This window comes from Ammospiza caudacuta, chromosome 4, assembly GCF_027887145.1.
Source record: "Ammospiza caudacuta isolate bAmmCau1 chromosome 4, bAmmCau1.pri, whole genome shotgun sequence".
Taxonomy (NCBI): Eukaryota; Metazoa; Chordata; class Aves; order Passeriformes; family Passerellidae; genus Ammospiza; species Ammospiza caudacuta.
In genome coordinates this window covers 41,611,696-41,625,247 of record NC_080596.1, presented here as the reverse complement: position 1 = coordinate 41,625,247, position 13,552 = coordinate 41,611,696, and positions in this window count along the sequence as shown.

Genomic DNA, 13,552 nt, shown 5'->3' with positions numbered 1-13,552 from the left:
TTCGCGCAAAGACGATTGTACCGGTCACAGTGCTCTCTTAGCGCGGATTCTGCCGAAAGAAGCCCGGGAGCGGCGCTTAGCTCCGGAGAGCATCGTCCCTTCGCGTTTAGCATCTTTTGTAGTCTACATTTTAGCAGATAGCGTTTCCACTCTGTCTGGCAAGGAAAACCTGCGGGAGCACAGAAAACATCTCCCATCGTGTTCTGGACATTGCACGAAGGTCTGCTAAGTGTTTGGCATAAAGAAAGGAAAAGCTGTCCAAAACAGCTTCCTATCGAATATTCTTGTGATTGGAAAAGTCAGGAAAGTGGTAAGGTAATGTTTTCTATCAGTTGGCAAGGTGCGCACACAATCCCAGTGTTCTACAGCTTCCTTCTTCACCTTTCCGATGCTGCCGCTCTCTCCGGCTCCCGGAGCCGAAGATGCGGCTTCTTCGCGCAAAGACGATTGTACCGCTCACAGTGCTCTCTTAGTGCGGCTTCTGCCGAAAGAAGCCCGGGAGCGGCGCTTAGTTCCGGAGAGCATCGTCCCTTCGTCTTTAGCGTCTTTTGTGGTCTACATCCTAGCAGAAAGCTTTTCCAGTCTGTCGGGCAAGGAAAACTTGCGGGAGCACAGGAAACATCTCCCATCGTGTTCTGGACGTTGCACGGACGTCTGCCAAGTGTTTGGCATAAAGAAAAGAAAAGCTGTCCAAAACAGCTTCTTATCGAATATTCATGTGAATAGAAAAGTCAGGAGAATGGTAAGGTACTGTTTTCTATCAGTTGGCAAGCTGCGCACACAATCCAAGTGTTGCACAGCTTCCTTCTTCACCTTTCCGATGCTGCCGCTCTCTCCGGCTCCCGGAGAGAAAGAAGCGGCTTCTTCGCGCAAAGACGATTGCACCGCTCACAGTGCTCTCTTAGCGCGGCTTCTGCCGAAAGACGCCCGGGAGCGGCGCTTAGTTCCGGAGAGCATCGTCCCTTCGTCTTTAGCGTCTTTTGTGGTCTACATCCTAGCAGAAAGCTTTTCCAGTCTGTCGGGCAAGGAAAACCTGCGGGAGCACAGGAAACATCTCCCATCGTGTTCTGGACGTTGCACGGACGTCTGCCAAGTGTTTGGCATAAAGAAAGGAAAAGCTGTCCAAAACAGCTTCCTATCGAATATTCTTGTGATTGGAAAAGTCAGGAAAGTGGTAAGGTAATGTTTTCTATCAGTTGGCAAGCTGCGCACACAATCCCAGTGTTGTAGAGCTTCCTTCTTCACCTTTCCGATGCTGCCGCTCTCTCCGGCTCCCGGAGCCCAAGAAGCGGCTTCTTCGCGCAAAGACGATTGTACCGCTCACAGTGCTCTCTTAGCGCGGCATCTGCCGAAAGAAGCCCGGGAGCGGCGCATAGCTCCGGAGAGCATCGTCCCTTCGTCTTTAGTGTCTTTTGTGGTGTACATCCTAGCAGAAAGCTTTTCCACTCTGTCGGGCAAGGAAAACCTGCGGGAGCACAGAAAACATCTCCCATCCTGTTCTGGACGTTGCACGGATGTCTGCCAAGTGTTTGGCATAAAGAAAAGAAAAGCTGTCCAAAACAGCTTCTTATCGAATATTCATGTGATTAGAAAAGTCAGGAGAATGGTAAGGTACTGTTTTCTATCAGTTGGCAAGTTGAGCACACAATCCCAGTGTTGTAGAGCTTCTTTCTTCACCTTTCCGATGCTGCCGCTCTCTCCGGCTCCCGGAGCCCAAGAAGCGGCTTCTTCGCGCAAAGATGATTGTACCGGTCACAGTGCTCTCTTAGCGCGGCTTCTGCCGAAAGACGCCCGGGAGCGGCGCTTAGCTCCGGAGAGCATCGTCCCTTCGTCTTTAGCGTCTTTTGTGGTCTACATCCTAGCAGAAAGCTTTTCCAGTCTGTCTGGCAAGAAAAACCTGCAGGAGCACAGAAAACATCTCCCATCGTGTTCTGGACGTTGCACGGAGGTCTGCCAATTGTTTGGCTTAAAGAAAGGAAAAGCTGTCCAAAACAGCTTCTTATCGAATATTCATGTGATTAGAAATGTCAGGAGAAAGGTAAGGTACTGTTTTCTATCAGTTGGCAAGCTGCGCACACAATCACAGTGTTGTAGAGCTTCTTTCTTCACCTTTCCGATGCTGCCGCTCTCTCCGGCTCCCGGAGCCGAAGAAGCGGCTTCTTCGCGCAAAGACGATTGTACCGGTCACAGTGCTCTCTTAGTGCGGCTTCTGCCGAAAGACGCCCGGGAGCGGCGCATAGCTCCGGAGAACATCGTCCCTTCGTCTTTAGCGTGTTTTGTGGTCTACACCTTAGCAAATAGCGTTTCCAGTCTGTCTGGCAAAGAAAACCTGCGGGAGCACAGAAAACATCTCCCATCGTGTTCTAGACATTGCACGGAGGTTTGCCAAGTGTTTGCATGAAGAAATTAATAGTTGTCCAAAATAATTTTCTATCAAATATTCTTGTGTTTGGAAAAGTCAGGAAAGTGGTAAGGTAGTCATTTCTATCAGTTGGCTAGTTGAGCACACAATCCCAGTGTTGTACAGCTTCCTTCTTCACCTTTCCGATGCTGCCGCTCTCTCCGGCTCCCGGAGCCGAAGAAACGGCTTCTTCGCGCAAAGACGATTGTACCGCTCACAGTGCTCTCTTAGTGCGGCTTCTGCCGAAAGACGCCCGGGAGCGGCGCTTAGTTCCGGAGAGCATCGTCCCTTCGTCTGTAGCGTCTTTTGTGGTCTACATCCTAGCAGAAAGCTTTTCCACTCTGTCGGGCAAGGAAAACTTGCGGGAGCACAGGAAACATCTCCCATCGTTTTCTGGACGTTGCACGGAGGTCTGCCAAGTGTTTGGCATAAAGAAAAGAAAAGCTGTCCAAAACAGCTTCTTATCGAATATTCATGTGAATAGAAAAGTCAGGAGAATGGTAAGGTATTGTTTTCTATAAGTTGGCAAGCTGCGCACACAATCCCAGTGTTGTAAAGCTTCCTTCTTCACCTGAGCCGAAGAAGCTGCTTCTTCGCGCAAAGACGATTGTACCGGTCACAGTGCTCTCTTAGCGCGGATTCTGCCGAAAGAAGCCCGGGAGCGGCGATTAGCTCCGGAGAGCATCGTCCCTTCGCGTTTAGCGTCTTTTGTAGTCTACATTTTAGCAGAGAGCGTTTCCACTCTGTCTGGCAAGGAAAACCTGCGGGAGCACAGAAAACATCTCCCATCGTGTTCTGGACATTGCACGGAGGTCTGCCAAGTGTTTGGCATAAAGAAAGGAAAAGCTGTCCAAAACAGATTCCTATCGAATATTCTTGTGATTGGAAAAGTCAGGAAAGTGGTAAGGTAATGTTTTCTATCAGTTGGCAAGCTGCGCACACAATCCCAGTGTTGTACAGCTTCCTTCTTCACCTTTCCGATGCTGCCGCTCTCTCCGGCTCCCTGAGCCCAAGAAGCGGCTTATTCGCGCAAAGACGATTGTACCGGTCACAGTGCTCTCTTAGCGCGGCTTCTGCCGAAAGAAGCCCGGGAGCGGCGATCAGCTCCGGAGAGCATCGTCCCTTCGTCTTTAGCATCTTTTGTGGTCTACATCCTAGCAGAAAGCTTTTCCACTCTGTTGGGCAAGTAAAACCTGCGGGAGCACAGGAAACATCTCCCATCGTGTTCTGGACGTTGCACGGAGGTCTGCCAAGTGTTTGGCATAAAGAAAAGAAAAACTGTCCAAAACAGCTTCTTATCGAATATTCATGTGATTAGAAATGTCAGGAGAATGGTAAGGTACTGTTTTCTATCAGTTGGCAAGTTGAGCACACAATCCCAGTGTTGTAGAGCTTCTTTCTTCACCTTTCCGATGCTGCCGCTCTCTCCGGCTCCCGGAGCCCAAGAAGCGGCTTCTTCGCGCAAAGACGATCGTAGCGGTCACAGTGCTCTCTTAGCGCGGCTTCTGCCGAAAGACGCCCGGGAGTGGCGCTTAGCTCCGGAGAGCATCGTCCCTTCGTCTTTAGCGTCTTTTGTGGTCTACACCCTAGCATATAGCGTTTCCAGTCTGTCTGGCAAGAAAAACGTGCGGGAGCACAGAAAACATCTCCCATCGTGTTCTGGACATTGCACGGAGGTCTGCCAAGTGTTTGCATGAAGAAATTATAGTTCTCCAAAATAACTTCCTATCGAATATTCTTGTGATTGGAAAAGTCAGGAGAATGGTAAGGTACTGTTTTCTATCAGTTGGCAAGCTGCGCACACAATCCCAGTGTTGTACAGCTTCCTTCTTCACCTGAGCCCAAGAAGCGGCTTCTTCGCGCAAAGACGATTGTACCGCTCACAGTGCTCTCTTAGCGCGGCTTCTGCCGAAAGAAGCCCGGGAGCGGCGCTTAGCTCCGGAGAGCATCGTCCCTTCGTCTTTAGTGTCTTTTGTGGTCTACATCCTAGCAGAAAGCTTTTCCACTCTGTCGGGCAAGGAAAACCTGCGGGAGCACAGAAAACATCTCCCATCGTGTTCTGGACGTTGCACGGAGGTCTGCCAAGTGTTTGGCATAAAGAAAAGAAAACCTGTCCAAAACAGATTCTTATCAAATATTCATGTGATTAGAAAAGTCAGGAGAATGGTAAGGTACTGTTTTCTATCAGTTGGCAAGTTGAGCACACAATCCCAGTGTTGTAGAGCTTCTTTCTTCACCTTTCCGATGCTGCCGCTCTCTCCGGCTCCCGGAGACGAAGAAGCGGCTTCTTCGCGCAAAGACGATCGTACCGCTCACAGTGCTCTCTTAGCGCGGCTTCTGCCGAAAGAAGCCCGGGAGCGGCGCTTAGCTCCGGAGAGCATCGTCCCTTCGTCTTTAGCGTCTTTTGTGGTCTACACCTTAGCAAATAGCGTTTCCAGTCTGTCTGGCAAAGAAAACCTGCGGGAGCACAGTAAACATCTCCCATCGTGTTCTAGACATTGCACGGAGGTCTGCCAAGTGTTTGCATGAAGAAATTAATAGTTGTCCAAAATAACTTTCTATCAAATATTCTTTTGATTGGAAAAGTCAGGAAAGTGGTCAGGTACTGTTTTCTATCAGTTGGCAAGCTGCGCACACAATCCCAGTGTTGTACAGCTTCCTTCTTCACCTGAGCCGAAGAAACGGCTTCTCCGCGCAAAGACGATTGTACCGCTCACAGTGCTCTCTTAGCGCCGCTTCTACCGAAAGAAGCCCGGGAGCGGCGATTAGCTCCGGAGAGCATCGTCCCTTCGTCTTTAGCGTCTTTTGTGGTCTACATCCTAGCAGAAAGCTTTTCCACTCTGTCGGGCAAGGAAAACCTGCGGGAGCACAGAAAACATCTCCCATCGTGTTCTGGACGTTGCACGGTGGTCTGCCAAGTGTTTGGCATAAAGAAAAGAAAAGCTGTCCAAAACAGCTTCTTATCGAATATTCATGTGATTAGAAAAGTCAGGAGAATGGTAATGTACTGTTTTCTATCAGTTGGCAAGTTGAGCACACAATCCCAGTGTTGTAGAGCTTCTTTCTTCACCTTTCCGATGCTGCCGCTCTCTCCGGCTCCCGGAGCCCAAGAAGCGGCTTCTTCGCGCAAAGACGATCGTAGCGGTCACAGTGCTCTCTTAGCGCGGCTTCTGCCGAAAGACGCCCGGGAGTGGCGCTTAGCTCCGGAGAGCATCGTCCCTTCGTCTTTAGCGTCTTTTGTGGTCTACACCCTAGCATATAGCGTTTCCAGTCTGTCTGGCAAGAAAAACGTGCGGGAGCACAGAAAACATCTCCCATCGTGTTCTGGACATTGCACGGAGGTCTGCCAAGTGTTTGCATGAAGAAATTATAGTTCTCCAAAATAACTTCCTATCGAATATTCTTGTGATTGGAAAAGTCAGGAGAATGGTAAGGTACTGTTTTCTATCAGTTGGCAAGCTGCGCACACAATCCCAGTGTTGTACAGCTTCCTTCTTCACCTGAGCCCAAGAAGCGGCTTCTTCGCGCAAAGACGATTGTACCGGTCACAGTGCTCTCTTAGCGCGGATTCTGCCGAAAGAAGCCCGGGAGCGGCGCTTAGCTCCGGAGAGCATCGTCCCTTCGCGTTTAGCATCTTTTGTAGTCTACATTTTAGCAGATAGCGTTTCCACTCTGTCTGGCAAGGAAAACCTGCGGGAGCACAGAAAACATCTCCCATCGTGTTCTGGACATTGCACGAAGGTCTGCTAAGTGTTTGGCATAAAGAAAGGAAAAGCTGTCCAAAACAGCTTCCTATCGAATATTCTTGTGATTGGAAAAGTCAGGAAAGTGGTAAGGTAATGTTTTCTATCAGTTGGCAAGGTGCGCACACAATCCCAGTGTTCTACAGCTTCCTTCTTCACCTTTCCGATGCTGCCGCTCTCTCCGGCTCCCGGAGCCGAAGATGCGGCTTCTTCGCGCAAAGACGATTGTACCGCTCACAGTGCTCTCTTAGTGCGGCTTCTGCCGAAAGAAGCCCGGGAGCGGCGCTTAGTTCCGGAGAGCATCGTCCCTTCGTCTTTAGCGTCTTTTGTGGTCTACATCCTAGCAGAAAGCTTTTCCAGTCTGTCGGGCAAGGAAAACTTGCGGGAGCACAGGAAACATCTCCCATCGTGTTCTGGACGTTGCACGGACGTCTGCCAAGTGTTTGGCATAAAGAAAAGAAAAGCTGTCCAAAACAGCTTCTTATCGAATATTCATGTGAATAGAAAAGTCAGGAGAATGGTAAGGTACTGTTTTCTATCAGTTGGCAAGCTGCGCACACAATCCAAGTGTTGCACAGCTTCCTTCTTCACCTTTCCGATGCTGCCGCTCTCTCCGGCTCCCGGAGAGAAAGAAGCGGCTTCTTCGCGCAAAGACGATTGCACCGCTCACAGTGCTCTCTTAGCGCGGCTTCTGCCGAAAGACGCCCGGGAGCGGCGCTTAGTTCCGGAGAGCATCGTCCCTTCGTCTTTAGCGTCTTTTGTGGTCTACATCCTAGCAGAAAGCTTTTCCAGTCTGTCGGGCAAGGAAAACCTGCGGGAGCACAGGAAACATCTCCCATCGTGTTCTGGACGTTGCACGGACGTCTGCCAAGTGTTTGGCATAAAGAAAGGAAAAGCTGTCCAAAACAGCTTCCTATCGAATATTCTTGTGATTGGAAAAGTCAGGAAAGTGGTAAGGTAATGTTTTCTATCAGTTGGCAAGCTGCGCACACAATCCCAGTGTTGTAGAGCTTCCTTCTTCACCTTTCCGATGCTGCCGCTCTCTCCGGCTCCCGGAGCCCAAGAAGCGGCTTCTTCGCGCAAAGACGATTGTACCGCTCACAGTGCTCTCTTAGCGCGGCATCTGCCGAAAGAAGCCCGGGAGCGGCGCATAGCTCCGGAGAGCATCGTCCCTTCGTCTTTAGTGTCTTTTGTGGTGTACATCCTAGCAGAAAGCTTTTCCACTCTGTCGGGCAAGGAAAACCTGCGGGAGCACAGAAAACATCTCCCATCCTGTTCTGGACGTTGCACGGATGTCTGCCAAGTGTTTGGCATAAAGAAAAGAAAAGCTGTCCAAAACAGCTTCTTATCGAATATTCATGTGATTAGAAAAGTCAGGAGAATGGTAAGGTACTGTTTTCTATCAGTTGGCAAGTTGAGCACACAATCCCAGTGTTGTAGAGCTTCTTTCTTCACCTTTCCGATGCTGCCGCTCTCTCCGGCTCCCGGAGCCCAAGAAGCGGCTTCTTCGCGCAAAGATGATTGTACCGGTCACAGTGCTCTCTTAGCGCGGCTTCTGCCGAAAGACGCCCGGGAGCGGCGCTTAGCTCCGGAGAGCATCGTCCCTTCGTCTTTAGCGTCTTTTGTGGTCTACATCCTAGCAGAAAGCTTTTCCAGTCTGTCTGGCAAGAAAAACCTGCAGGAGCACAGAAAACATCTCCCATCGTGTTCTGGACGTTGCACGGAGGTCTGCCAATTGTTTGGCTTAAAGAAAGGAAAAGCTGTCCAAAACAGCTTCTTATCGAATATTCATGTGATTAGAAATGTCAGGAGAAAGGTAAGGTACTGTTTTCTATCAGTTGGCAAGCTGCGCACACAATCACAGTGTTGTAGAGCTTCTTTCTTCACCTTTCCGATGCTGCCGCTCTCTCCGGCTCCCGGAGCCGAAGAAGCGGCTTCTTCGCGCAAAGACGATTGTACCGGTCACAGTGCTCTCTTAGTGCGGCTTCTGCCGAAAGACGCCCGGGAGCGGCGCATAGCTCCGGAGAACATCGTCCCTTCGTCTTTAGCGTGTTTTGTGGTCTACACCTTAGCAAATAGCGTTTCCAGTCTGTCTGGCAAAGAAAACCTGCGGGAGCACAGAAAACATCTCCCATCGTGTTCTAGACATTGCACGGAGGTTTGCCAAGTGTTTGCATGAAGAAATTAATAGTTGTCCAAAATAATTTTCTATCAAATATTCTTGTGTTTGGAAAAGTCAGGAAAGTGGTAAGGTAGTCATTTCTATCAGTTGGCTAGTTGAGCACACAATCCCAGTGTTGTACAGCTTCCTTCTTCACCTTTCCGATGCTGCCGCTCTCTCCGGCTCCCGGAGCCGAAGAAACGGCTTCTTCGCGCAAAGACGATTGTACCGCTCACAGTGCTCTCTTAGTGCGGCTTCTGCCGAAAGACGCCCGGGAGCGGCGCTTAGTTCCGGAGAGCATCGTCCCTTCGTCTGTAGCGTCTTTTGTGGTCTACATCCTAGCAGAAAGCTTTTCCACTCTGTCGGGCAAGGAAAACTTGCGGGAGCACAGGAAACATCTCCCATCGTTTTCTGGACGTTGCACGGAGGTCTGCCAAGTGTTTGGCATAAAGAAAAGAAAAGCTGTCCAAAACAGCTTCTTATCGAATATTCATGTGAATAGAAAAGTCAGGAGAATGGTAAGGTATTGTTTTCTATAAGTTGGCAAGCTGCGCACACAATCCCAGTGTTGTAAAGCTTCCTTCTTCACCTGAGCCGAAGAAGCTGCTTCTTCGCGCAAAGACGATTGTACCGGTCACAGTGCTCTCTTAGCGCGGATTCTGCCGAAAGAAGCCCGGGAGCGGCGATTAGCTCCGGAGAGCATCGTCCCTTCGCGTTTAGCGTCTTTTGTAGTCTACATTTTAGCAGAGAGCGTTTCCACTCTGTCTGGCAAGGAAAACCTGCGGGAGCACAGAAAACATCTCCCATCGTGTTCTGGACATTGCACGGAGGTCTGCCAAGTGTTTGGCATAAAGAAAGGAAAAGCTGTCCAAAACAGATTCCTATCGAATATTCTTGTGATTGGAAAAGTCAGGAAAGTGGTAAGGTAATGTTTTCTATCAGTTGGCAAGCTGCGCACACAATCCCAGTGTTGTACAGCTTCCTTCTTCACCTTTCCGATGCTGCCGCTCTCTCCGGCTCCCTGAGCCCAAGAAGCGGCTTATTCGCGCAAAGACGATTGTACCGGTCACAGTGCTCTCTTAGCGCGGCTTCTGCCGAAAGAAGCCCGGGAGCGGCGATCAGCTCCGGAGAGCATCGTCCCTTCGTCTTTAGCATCTTTTGTGGTCTACATCCTAGCAGAAAGCTTTTCCACTCTGTTGGGCAAGTAAAACCTGCGGGAGCACAGGAAACATCTCCCATCGTGTTCTGGACGTTGCACGGAGGTCTGCCAAGTGTTTGGCATAAAGAAAAGAAAAACTGTCCAAAACAGCTTCTTATCGAATATTCATGTGATTAGAAATGTCAGGAGAATGGTAAGGTACTGTTTTCTATCAGTTGGCAAGTTGAGCACACAATCCCAGTGTTGTAGAGCTTCTTTCTTCACCTTTCCGATGCTGCCGCTCTCTCCGGCTCCCGGAGCCCAAGAAGCGGCTTCTTCGCGCAAAGACGATCGTAGCGGTCACAGTGCTCTCTTAGCGCGGCTTCTGCCGAAAGACGCCCGGGAGTGGCGCTTAGCTCCGGAGAGCATCGTCCCTTCGTCTTTAGCGTCTTTTGTGGTCTACACCCTAGCATATAGCGTTTCCAGTCTGTCTGGCAAGAAAAACGTGCGGGAGCACAGAAAACATCTCCCATCGTGTTCTGGACATTGCACGGAGGTCTGCCAAGTGTTTGCATGAAGAAATTATAGTTCTCCAAAATAACTTCCTATCGAATATTCTTGTGATTGGAAAAGTCAGGAGAATGGTAAGGTACTGTTTTCTATCAGTTGGCAAGCTGCGCACACAATCCCAGTGTTGTACAGCTTCCTTCTTCACCTGAGCCCAAGAAGCGGCTTCTTCGCGCAAAGACGATTGTACCGGTCACAGTGCTCTCTTAGCGCGGATTCTGCCGAAAGAAGCCCGGGAGCGGCGCTTAGCTCCGGAGAGCATCGTCCCTTCGCGTTTAGCATCTTTTGTAGTCTACATTTTAGCAGATAGCGTTTCCACTCTGTCTGGCAAGGAAAACCTGCGGGAGCACAGAAAACATCTCCCATCGTGTTCTGGACATTGCACGAAGGTCTGCTAAGTGTTTGGCATAAAGAAAGGAAAAGCTGTCCAAAACAGCTTCCTATCGAATATTCTTGTGATTGGAAAAGTCAGGAAAGTGGTAAGGTAATGTTTTCTATCAGTTGGCAAGGTGCGCACACAATCCCAGTGTTCTACAGCTTCCTTCTTCACCTTTCCGATGCTGCCGCTCTCTCCGGCTCCCGGAGCCGAAGATGCGGCTTCTTCGCGCAAAGACGATTGTACCGCTCACAGTGCTCTCTTAGTGCGGCTTCTGCCGAAAGAAGCCCGGGAGCGGCGCTTAGTTCCGGAGAGCATCGTCCCTTCGTCTTTAGCGTCTTTTGTGGTCTACATCCTAGCAGAAAGCTTTTCCAGTCTGTCGGGCAAGGAAAACTTGCGGGAGCACAGGAAACATCTCCCATCGTGTTCTGGACGTTGCACGGACGTCTGCCAAGTGTTTGGCATAAAGAAAAGAAAAGCTGTCCAAAACAGCTTCTTATCGAATATTCATGTGAATAGAAAAGTCAGGAGAATGGTAAGGTACTGTTTTCTATCAGTTGGCAAGCTGCGCACACAATCCCAGTGTTGCACAGCTTCCTTCTTCACCTTTCCGATGCTGCCGCTCTCTCCGGCTCCCGGAGCCCAAGAAGCGGCTTCTTCGCGCAAAGACGATTGCACCGCTCACAGTGCTCTCTTAGCGCGGCTTCTGCCGAAAGACGCCCGGGAGCGGCGCTTAGTTCCGGAGAGCATCGTCCCTTCGTCTTTAGCGTCTTTTGTGGTCTACATCCTAGCAGAAAGCTTTTCCAGTCTGTCGGGCAAGGAAAACCTGCGGGAGCACAGGAAACATCTCCCATCGTGTTCTGGACGTTGCACGGACGTCTGCCAAGTGTTTGGCATAAAGAAAGGAAAAGCTGTCCAAAACAGCTTCCTATCGAATATTCTTGTGATTGGAAAAGTCAGGAAAGTGGTAAGGTAATGTTTTCTATCAGTTGGCAAGCTGCGCACACAATCCCAGTGTTGTAGAGCTTCCTTCTTCACCTTTCCGATGCTGCCGCTCTCTCCGGCTCCCGGAGCCCAAGAAGCGGCTTCTTCGCGCAAAGACGATTGTACCGCTCACAGTGCTCTCTTAGCGCGGCATCTGCCGAAAGAAGCCCGGGAGCGGCGCATAGCTCCGGAGAGCATCGTCCCTTCGTCTTTAGTGTCTTTTGTGGTGTACATCCTAGCAGAAAGCTTTTCCACTCTGTCGGGCAAGGAAAACCTGCGGGAGCACAGAAAACATCTCCCATCCTGTTCTGGACGTTGCACGGAGGTCTGCCAAGTGTTTGGCATAAAGAAAAGAAAAGCTGTCCAAAACAGCTTCTTATCGAATATTCATGTGATTAGAAAAGTCAGGAGAATGGTAAGGTACTGTTTTCTATCAGTTGGCAAGTTGAGCACACAATCCCAGTGTTGTAGAGCTTCTTTCTTCACCTTTCCGATGCTGCCGCTCTCTCCGGCTCCCGGAGCCCAAGAAGCGGCTTCTTCGCGCAAAGATGATTGTACCGGTCACAGTGCTCTCTTAGCGCGGCTTCTGCCGAAAGACGCCCGGGAGCGGCGCTTAGCTCCGGAGAGCATCGTCCCTTCGTCTTTAGCGTCTTTTGTGGTCTACATCCTAGCAGAAAGCTTTTCCAGTCTGTCTGGCAAGAAAAACCTGCAGGAGCACAGAAAACATCTCCCATCGTGTTCTGGACGTTGCACGGAGGTCTGCCAATTGTTTGGCTTAAAGAAAGGAAAAGCTGTCCAAAACAGCTTCTTATCGAATATTCATGTGATTAGAAATGTCAGGAGAAAGGTAAGGTACTGTTTTCTATCAGTTGGCAAGCTGCGCACACAATCACAGTGTTGTAGAGCTTCTTTCTTCACCTTTCCGATGCTGCCGCTCTCTCCGGCTCCCGGAGCCGAAGAAGCGGCTTCTTCGCGCAAAGACGATTGTACCGGTCACAGTGCTCTCTTAGTGCGGCTTCTGCCGAAAGACGCCCGGGAGCGGCGCATAGCTCCGGAGAACATCGTCCCTTCGTCTTTAGCGTGTTTTGTGGTCTACACCTTAGCAAATAGCGTTTCCAGTCTGTCTGGCAAAGAAAACCTGCGCGAGCACAGAAAACATCTCCCATCGTGTTCTAGACATTGCACGGAGGTTTGCCAAGTGTTTGCATGAAGAAATTAATAGTTGTCCAAAATAATTTTCTATCAAATATTCTTGTGTTTGGAAAAGTCAGGAAAGTGGTAAGGTAATGTTTTCTATCAGTTGGCTAGTTGAGCACACAATCCCAGTGTTGTACAGCTTCCTTCTTCACCTTTCCGATGCTGCCGCTCTCTCCGGCTCCCGGAGCCGAAGAAACGGCTTCTTCGCGCAAAGACGATTGTACCGCTCACAGTGCTCTCTTAGTGCGGCTTCTGCCGAAAGACGCCCGGGAGCGGCGCTTAGTTCCGGAGAGCATCGTCCCTTCGTCTGTAGCGTCTTTTGTGGTCTACATCCTAGCAGAAAGCTTTTCCACTCTGTCGGGCAAGGAAAACTTGCGGGAGCACAGGAAACATCTCCCATCGTTTTCTGGACGTTGCACGGAGGTCTGCCAAGTGTTTGGCATAAAGAAAAGAAAAGCTGTCCAAAACAGCTTCTTATCGAATATTCATGTGAATAGAAAAGTCAGGAGAATGGTAAGGTATTGTTTTCTATAAGTTGGCAAGCTGCGCACACAATCCCAGTGTTGTAAAGCTTCCTTCTTCACCTGAGCCGAAGAAGCTGCTTCTTCGCGCAAAGACGATTGTACCGGTCACAGTGCTCTCTTAGCGCGGATTCTGCCGAAAGAAGCCCGGGAGCGGCGATTAGCTCCGGAGAGCATCGTCCCTTCGCGTTTAGCGTCTTTTGTAGTCTACATTTTAGCAGAGAGCGTTTCCACTCTGTCTGGCAAGGAAAACCTGCGGGAGCACAGAAAACATCTCCCATCGTGTTCTGGACATTGCACGGAGGTCTGCCAAGTGTTTGGCATAAAGAAAGGAAAAGCTGTCCAAAACAGATTCCTATCGAATATTCTTGTGATTGGAAAAGTCAGGAAAGTGGTAAGGTAATGTTTTCTATCAGTTGGCAAGCTGCGCACACAATCCCAGTGTTGTACAGCTTCCTTCTTCA